At 67.9% G+C, this 8,112-nt stretch overlaps 1 long non-coding RNA gene across 1 annotated transcript; it reads right to left on the bottom strand.

Moving 5' to 3' along the window:
- Positions 1 to 482: 482 nt before the first annotated feature.
- Positions 483 to 6,588, bottom strand: LOC146025581 (uncharacterized). Its single transcript, XR_014454243.1, has 3 exons — positions 6,356 to 6,588; positions 3,063 to 3,204; positions 483 to 1,163 (listed from the first exon to the last, which is right to left on the bottom strand). It is a non-coding gene; the product is annotated as an uncharacterized LOC146025581 (long non-coding RNA).
- Positions 6,589 to 8,112: the final 1,524 nt, after the last annotated feature.

Raw genomic sequence — 8,112 nt, forward strand, 5'->3', positions numbered from 1 at the left:
GGGGGGCAGCATACACACGGGGGCACTGGGGGGGCAGCATACACACAGGGGCACTGGGGGGGCAGCACACACACAGGGGCACTGTGGGGGAAGCACACACACGGGGGCACTGGGGGGGAAGCACACACACGGGGGGCACTGGGGGGGAAGCACACACGGGGGGCACTTGGGGGGGCAGTGTACACACGGGGGGCAGCGTACACACGGGGGGCACTGCGGGACAGCGTACACACGGGGGGGCGCACTGGGGAAGGGGACAGCGTACACACGGGGGGCACTGGGGGGGGAAGGACAGCACACACAGGGGGGGCACTAGGGGGGCAGCGTACACACAGGGGGGAGGCACTGGGGGGGCAGCGTACACACAGGGGGTGGGACACTGGGGGGGGGGGGTACAGCCTACACATGGGGGGGCACGGGGGGGGACAGCCTACACATGGGGGGGCACGGGGAGGACAGCATACACACAGAGGGGGGGGCACTGGGGGGGACAGCATACACACGGGGGTGCACTGGGGGGGACAGCATACACACGGGGGTGCATTGGGGGAGACAGCATACACACGGGGGGAGGGGACAGAGGAGGACAGCGTAAACACAGGGGGGCACTAGTGGGGACAGCGTACTCACGGGGGGGACAGCGTACACACGGGTGGGACTGTTCATATGGGGGGCACTGGTGGGGACAGCATACACACGGGTGCACTGGGGGGGGAGCGTACACTCAGGGGCACTGGGGGGACAGGGTACATACAGGGACAGTGGGGGGACGGATTTACCTGAGTGCAGCTGCATTACAGGGGGGGACAGAGTACACACGGAGGGCACTGGGGAGACAGCATACAAACGGCGGGCACTGTGGGGGACAGCGTACACACGGCAGGCAGTGGGGGGGACAGGGTACATACAGGGACAGTGGGGGGGACAGGGTGTGCACAGGGATAGTGGGGATAGTGGACAGGGTACACACAGGGACAGTGGGGGGATGGATTTACCTGGGTGCAGCTGCTCCTCTGATGGCCCGGGTGGCTGCTTGCTTTCTGTCTTCTGGATGGCGGAGGCAACTCAAGGCCGGGGCTTCACCAGACTGTTAGGCCGCAGGCTGTGGAAGCACCTGAACCTAGTCCCGTCGAGTCCCGGCGGCAGCATGGGGAGGACAGAGTCTGGGCAGGAAATATAACAACAACAACAACAACATCAACAATGTGTACACACGGGGGGCACTGGGGGGGGGGGGCAGCATACACACGGGGGCCAATGGGGGGGCCGGGACTGCGTACGCACTGGGGGCGGGACAGCGTACACGGGGGGCACTGGGGGTACAGTGTACACATGGGGGAGCACTGGGGGGGGTTGGGGGGACAGCGCACACACGGGGGGCACTGGGGGGGGGACAGCATACACACGGGGGGCACTGGGGGGGGCAGCGTACACACGGGGGGCACTGGAGGGGGACAGCGTACACACGGGGGCACAGCGTACACACGGGGGGGCCTTGGGGGGACAGTGGACACACGGGGGGCACTGGGGGGACAGCGTACACACGGGGGGCACTGGGGGGACAGCGTATGCACACGGGGGCACTGGGGGGACAGCGTATACACACGGGGGCACTGGGGGGACAGCGTACACACGGGGGGGGCACTGGGGGGACAGCGTATACACAGGGGGGCACTAGGGGGACAGAATACACACAGGGGGCACGGGGGGCAGCGTACACATGGGGGGGCACAGCATACACACAGGGGGGCAGTGGGGGGTAGGCGTACACATGGGGAGGGGCACTGGGGGGAAAGTGTACACATGGGGGGGCACTGGGGGAAAAGCGTACACACGGGGGCACAGCGTACACACGGGGGGGCCTTGGGGGGACAGTGGACACACGGGGGGGGGGTACTGGGGGGGACAGCGTACAAATGGGGGGGTGCACTGGGGGGACAGCGTACACACGGGGGGGCACTGGGGGGACAGCGTATACACACGGGGGGCACTGGGGGGGACAGCGTATACACAAGGGGGGCACAGCGTATACACAGGGGGGGGCACTGGGGGGACAGCGTACACACAGGGTGCACTGGGGGGGGCAGCGTACACATGGGGGGCACAGCATACACACGGGGGGGCACTGGGGGGTAGGCGTACACATGGGGGGGCACTGGGGGGAAGCGTACACACGGGGGGGGCACTGGGGGGAAAGTGTACACACGGGGGGCACTGGGGGGACAGTGTACACACGGGGGGGGGGACTGGGGGGACAGCGTACACACGGAGGGCACTGGGGGGACAGCGTACACACAGGGGGCACTGGGGGGACAGCGTACACACGGGGGGCACTGGGGGGACAGCGTACACGGGGGCACAGCGTACACACGGGGGGGGCACTGGGGGGACAGCATACACACAGGGGGGCACTGGAGAGATAGCGTACACACGGGGGGCGGCAATGGGGGGACAGCATACACATGGGGGGCACTGGTGGGACAGCATATACACGGGGGCACTGAGGGGACAGCGTACACATGGTGGGGATAGCGTACACACGGAAGTGCACTGGGGGGGACACAGAGTACACACGGGGGCACTGGGGGGGGGCAGCGTACACATGGGGGGCACAGCATACACACGGGGGGCACTGGGGGGTAGGCGTACACATGGGGGGGCACTGGGGGGAAAGCGTACACATGGGGGGGCACTGGGGGAAAGCGTACACACGGGGGCACTGGGGGGATAGCGTACACACGGGGGGCACTGGGGGGACAGCGTACACACTGGGGGGACAGCGTACACACAGGGGGGCACTGGGGGGACAGCGTACACACGGGGGGCACTGGGGGGACAGCGTACACACGGGGGGCACTGGGGGGACAGCGTACACACGGTGGGGGATAGCGTACACACGGAAGTGCACTGGGGGGGGGACACAGAGTACACACGGGGGCACTGGGGGGGCACAGCGCACACGGGGGGCACAGCATACACACGGGGGGCACTGGGGGGACAGCGTACACACGGGGGCACTGGGGGACAGGGTACACACAGGGACAGTGGGGGGACGTATTTACCTGGGTGCAGCTGCTCCTCTGATGACCAGGGTGGCTTCTTTCTGCCTTCCCGGTGGCGGAGGCATCTCAAGGAAGCACTTCAATCTGGTCCGCAGGCTGTGGAAGCGTCTCAGTCCCGGCGGTACCATGGCGTGGTCAGCGTCTGGGCAGGAAACATAACAATAATATTAAAGGGCACAGCGTTCACACGAAGGGGGGCACAGCGTACACACGGAGGGGGGGCACAGCGTATACGGGAGGGGGCACAGCGTACACACAGGGGGGGGGGGCAACCAGCGTACCCACGGGGGCACTGGGGGGGGCGAACAGCGTACACACGGGGGCACTGGGGGGGGTGGGGGCGAACAGTGTACACACGGGGGCACTGGGGGGGCGAACAGCGTACACAGGGGGGCACTGGGGGGCGGACAGCGTACACAGGGGGGCGGACAGCGTACACAGGGGGGCGGACAGCGTACACAGGGGGGCGGACAGCGTACACAGGGGGGCGGACAGCGTACACACGGGAGCGGACACCGTACACACGGGGGCGGACAGCGTACACACGGGGGCGGACAGCGTACACACGGGGGCACAGCGTACACACGGGGGCTGGGAACAGTGTACATGGGAGGGAGACATCGTACACACACGGGGGGCACGGGGGGAGCGTACACACATAGGGGGGGGGCACTGGGGGGCAGCGTACACACAGGGGGGGGACATCGTACACACGGGGGCGGACAGCGTACACACGGGAGCGGACACCGTACACACGGGGGCGGACAGCGTACACACGGGGGCGGACAGCGTACACACGGGGCACAGCGTACACACGGGGGCCGGGAACAGTGTACATGGGAGGGAGACATCGTACACACACGGGGGGCACGGGGGGAGCGTACACACATAGGGGGGGGCACTGGGGGGGCAGCGTACACACAGGGGGGGGGACATCGTACACACAGGGGGGGACATCGTACTCACAGGGGGGGGCACTGGGTGGGACAGCGTACACACGGGGAAGCGGGCACTAGGGGGGACAGCGTACACGGGGGGCAATGTGGGGGCAGCATACACATGGGGGGGCAGCATATATGGGGGGCACAGGGTACACACGGGGGCACTGGGGGGCAGCATTCACAGGGGCACTGGGGGGGGCAGCACACACAGGGGCACTGGGGGGGCCGCGTACACACGGGGGGCACTGGGGGGACAGCGTACACACGGGGGTGGCACTGGGGAAGGGGACAGCGTACACGGGGGGCATTGGGGGGGGAAGAACAGCATACACACGGGGGGGCACTGGGGGGAAGGACAGCGTACACACACAGGAGGGGCACTGGGGGGGCAGCGTACACACAGGGGGGGAGGCACTGGGGGGACAGCGTACACACGGAGGGGGGGGCACTGGGGGGGGACAGCATACACACGGGGGGCGCACTGGGGGAGACCGCGTGCACACGGGGGGAGGGGACTGAGGAGGACAGCGTAAACACAGGGGGGCACTGGGGGGTCAGCGTACGCACGGGGGAAGCGTACACACGGGGGGCACTGGTGGGAACAGCGTACACATGGGTGCACTGAGTAGGGAAGCGTACACACAGGGGCACTGGGGGACATTGTACATACAGGGACAGTGGGGGGACGGATTTACCTGAGTGCAGCTGCAGTACAGGGGTGGACAGAGTACACACGGGGGCACTGGGGGGGACAGCGTACACACGGGGGACAGCGTACACACGGGGGGACAGCGTACACACGGGGGGACAGCATACACACGGGGGGACAGAGTACACAAGGGGGGCACTGGGGGGCGGACAGCGTACACACGAGGGCACTGGGGGGGCGGACAGCGTACACACGAGGGCACTGGGGGGGGCGGACAGCGTACACATCGGGGCACTGGGGGGCGGACAGCGTACACACGGGAGCAAACAGCGTACACAAGGGGGCGAACAGCGTACACACGGGGGCACGGACAGCGTACACACGGGGGCACGGACAGCGTACACACGGGGGCACGGACAGCGTACACACGGGGGCACGGACAGCGTACACACGGGGGCACGGACAGCGTACACACGGGGGCACGGACAGCGTACACACGGGGGCACGGACAGCGTACACATGGGGGCACGGACAGCGTACACACGGGGGCACTGGGGGGCGGACAGCGTACACACGGGGACACTGGGGGGGCGGACAGCGTACACATGGGGGCACTGGGGGGGGGGCAAACAGCGTACACAAGGGGGCGAACAGCGTACACACGGGGGCACTGGGGGGCGAACAGCGTACACAGGGGGAGTGGACAGCGTACACACAGGGGCACACTGGGGGTGGACAGCGCACACACGGAGGGACTGGGGGGGCGGACAGTGCACACGGGGGCACTGGGGGGCGAACAGCACACACGGGGGCACTGGGGGGCGAGCAGCACACACGGGGGGCACTTGGGGGCGGACAGCGTACACACGAGGGCACTGGGGGGCGGAGAGCGTACACACGGGGGCACTGGGGGGCGGACAGCGTACACAAGGGGGCGAACAGCGTACACACGGGGGCACTGGGGGGCGGACAGCGTACACACGGGGGCACTGGGGGGGCGGACAGCGTACACACAGGGGCACACTGGGGGGTGGACAGCGCACACACGGGGGGACTGGGGGGCGGACAGCGCACACAGGGGCACTGGGGGGGCGGACAGCGTACACACAGGGGCACACTGGGGGGTGGACAGCGCACACACGGGGACACTGGGGGGCGAACAGCACACACGGGGGCACTGGGGGGCGAACAGCGTACACACGGGACACTGGGGGGCGGACAGCGTACACACGGGGGCACTGGGGGGGCGGACAGCGTACACACGGGGGCACTGGGGGGCGGACAGCGTACACAGGGGGGCACTGGGGGGCGGACAGCGTACACAGGGGGGCGGACAGCGTACACACAGGGACACACTGGGGGGTGGACAGCGCACACACAGGGGCACACTGGGGGGCGGACAGCGCACACAGGGGGGCACTGGGGGGCGGACAGCGTACACAGGGGGGCGGACAGCGTACACACAGGGACACACTGGGGGGTGGACAGCGCACACACAGGGGCACACTGGGGGGCGAACAGCGCACACATGGGGGCACTGGGGGCGAACAGCACACACGGGGGCACTGGGGGGCGAACAGCACACACGGGGGCACTGGGGGGCGAACAGCGCACACATGGGGGCACTGGGGGTGAACAACATACACACGGGGCACTGGGGGTTGAACAGCGTACACACAGGGACAGTGGGGGGATGGATTTACCTGGGTGCAACTGCTCCTCTGATGACCAGGGTGGCTTCTTTCTGCCTTCCCGGTGGCGGAGGCATCTCAAGGAAGCGCTTCAATCTGGTCCGCAGGCTGTGGAAGCGTCTCAGTCCCGGCGGTACCATGGCGTGGTCAGCGTCTGGGCAGGAAACATAACAATAATATTAAAGGGCACAGCGTTCACACGAAGGGGGGCACAGCGTACACACGGAGGGGGGGCACAGCGTATACGGGAGGGGGCACAGCGTACACACAGGGGGGGGGGCAACCAGCGTACCCACGGGGGCACTGGGGGGGGGGGCGAACAGCGTACACACGGGGGCACTGGGGGGGTGGGGGCGAACAGTGTACACACGGGGGCACTGGGGGGGCGAACAGCGTACACAGGGGGGCACTGGGGGGCGGACAGCGTACACAGGGGGGCGGACAGCGTACACAGGGGGGCGGACAGCGTACACAGGGGGGCGGACAGCGTACACACGGGGGCGGACAGCGTACACACGGGAGCGGACACCGTACACACGGGGGCGGACAGCGTACACACGGGGGCGGACAGCGTACACACGGGGGCACAGCGTACACACGGGGGCCGGGAACAGTGTACATGGGAGGGAGACATCGTACACACACGGGGGGCACGGGGGGAGCGTACACACATAGGGGGGGGCACTGGGGGGGCAGCGTACACACAGGGGGGGGGGGACATCGTACACACGGGGGCGGACAGCGTACACACGGGAGCGGACACCGTACACACGGGGGCGGACAGCGTACACACGGGGGCGGACAGCGTACACACGGGGGGCACAGCGTACACACGGGGGCCGGGAACAGTGTACATGGGAGGGAGACATCGTACACACACGGGGGGCACGGGGGGAGCGTACACACATAGGGGGGGGCACTGGGGGGGGCAGCGTACACACAGGGGGGGGGACATCGTACACACAGGGGGGACATCGTACTCACAGGGGGGGGCACTGGGTGGGACAGCGTACACACGGGGAAGCGGGCACTAGGGGGGACAGCGTACACGGGGGGCAATGTGGGGGCAGCATACACATGGGGGGGGCAGCATATATGGGGGGCACAGGGTACAGCGTACACACGGGGGCACTGGGGGCAGCATTCACAGGGGCACTGGGGGGGGGCAGCACACACAGGGGCACTGGGGGGGCCGCGTACACACGGGGGGCACTGGGGGGACAGCGTACACACGGTGGTGGCACTGGGGAAGGGGACAGCGTACACGGGGGGCATTGGGGGGGGAAGAACAGCATACACACGGGGGGGCACTGGGGGGGAAGGATAGCGTACACACACAGGAGGGGCACTGGGGGGGGTAGCGTACACACAGGGGGGGAGGCACTGGGGGGACAGCGTACACACGGAGGGGGGGGCACTGGGGGGGACAGCATACACACGGGGGGCGCACTGGGGGAGACCGCGTGCACACGGGGGGAGGGGACTGAGGAGGACAGCGTAAACACAGGGGGGCACTGGGGGGTCAGCGTACGCACGGGGGGAAGCGTACACACGGGGGGCACTGGTGGGAACAGCGTACACATGGGTGCACTGAGGGGGGAAGCGTACACACAGGGGCACTGGGGGGACATTGTACATACAGGGACAGTGGGGGGACGGATTTACCTGAGTGCAGCTGCAGTACAGGGGTGGACAGAGTACACACGGGGGCACTGGGGGGGACAGCGTACACACGGGGGGCACGGGGGGGACAGCGTACACACGGGGGG

The sequence above is a fragment of the Crinia signifera genome, chromosome 1, assembly GCF_055691185.1.
Source record: "Crinia signifera chromosome 1, ASM5569118v1, whole genome shotgun sequence".
Classification (NCBI taxonomy): domain Eukaryota; kingdom Metazoa; phylum Chordata; class Amphibia; order Anura; family Myobatrachidae; genus Crinia; species Crinia signifera.